The sequence below is a fragment of the Saccostrea cucullata genome, unplaced genomic scaffold (assembly GCF_032062105.1).
Source record: "Saccostrea cucullata isolate Sc308-1 unplaced genomic scaffold, CSIRO_AGI_Scuc_v1 ctg16627, whole genome shotgun sequence".
Lineage (NCBI taxonomy): Eukaryota > Metazoa > Mollusca > Bivalvia > Ostreida > Ostreidae > Saccostrea > Saccostrea cuccullata.
The window spans coordinates 11454-12730 of record NW_026940785.1 but is presented as its reverse complement, the minus strand read 5'-3'; the positions used below and the strand labels follow the sequence as shown (position 1 = coordinate 12730).

Here is a 1277-nt window from a genome sequence, read left to right as displayed (position 1 = left end):
TTGTGTATGGCACCTCTGCAAATCATATCAAAAGAACATGCGATACCTTGAGGTCTTAAAGGGAGGTAATGGAATCTCATAAAATATTATAAAGAAATCAGATTGAATACCGCAGTATACAATTCGTGCTACTGGTGTTTTGTTGAAATTTATTTCACTTTTGTTAATAAAGGTTGTGCATGGAACAATAAATGTATACCTGAAAACAGTATTTGGACAGAGAATAAAGGCAGCATGTGTATCCAGTACACATGTACAAAACAAAGGAGCGGATCTTATCCGGAGTACTCTGTTAAAAAGCTACACCAAGGTAGGACTTATCATTAAATGAATTATAATGAACATTATTCAAGACTCAATGTCCATTCAAGTAATAAAAGTCAGGAACAAAGCAAACACGGACCTCTAAAACATTAGGGGCGTGATCAGGTGCCATCAAGAAGTTAGCATCCCTTGCTGACCGGTTATACCAGCCGTTTGCACCTTATCATGATGAAAATAACGGGAAAATCCGTAGACATTTCATTGTTGAAATAATAACGTAACAATTAGTATAAAATCGTTCATCAGCATTTGACTTTATCATATATTGAATTTCCTGATCTTGACAAAATCATTGTGTTTACCATAGAACTTCCGAAATGATAGATTTTAAACAAGATAACATTATATCAAAAGCGAAAAAACACTAGATATAACTTTGAAAAGAGTTTTTCCTAATTATTTGACAAGGTTGTGTAGACGGCAAGAAGTGTAGAGGACTTGGATTCAGCAAGAGACGAGGTTGTTATGAATTACAATGCCGATTACACCCTCAAGTTCAAAGGCCTTATTACAAGCTTGTCCGTGCAGGTAAATTGTCAATTCACACAATCTAAGGTGTAGTGTTGATTTTAGTCACAGCAAATTAAGTTTGATTTACAAGTTGCAGGCTATGCATGCATGCCAGCAGATGATGAAATCGAGTAGAATGATATGTTGATGATGTATTAATATGCGTTGTCTTTTATATAGCTTTCTGGAACATTTATAAATATTATTAATTACCATGCAGTTTCCTTTAAAAACCTTTTACTTCTGATTACCAACAACAAAGTTCTATGATTCCATGAAATCAACAAAATTTAGCATATCACGAGGAGTAATTTGGAAATTTTGTATGATTTTGTTATAATAGCAAAAGATACGTTGCATAATTTCTATCTAGATTTATGAGGAAATGTCACAAAATCGCAACTTTTAACAGCAAAGAGTATTAAAGTGACTTTTTATGTCAT

General features: G+C 33.4%; 1 long non-coding RNA gene across 1 annotated transcript; it reads left to right on the top strand.

Annotated features, from left to right (window-relative positions):
• On the top strand, positions 1-854 carry LOC134256322 (uncharacterized). The gene is made up of 3 exons (XR_009989702.1): positions 1-65; positions 173-310; positions 733-854. It is a non-coding gene; the product is annotated as an uncharacterized LOC134256322 (long non-coding RNA).
• Positions 855-1277: the final 423 nt, after the last annotated feature.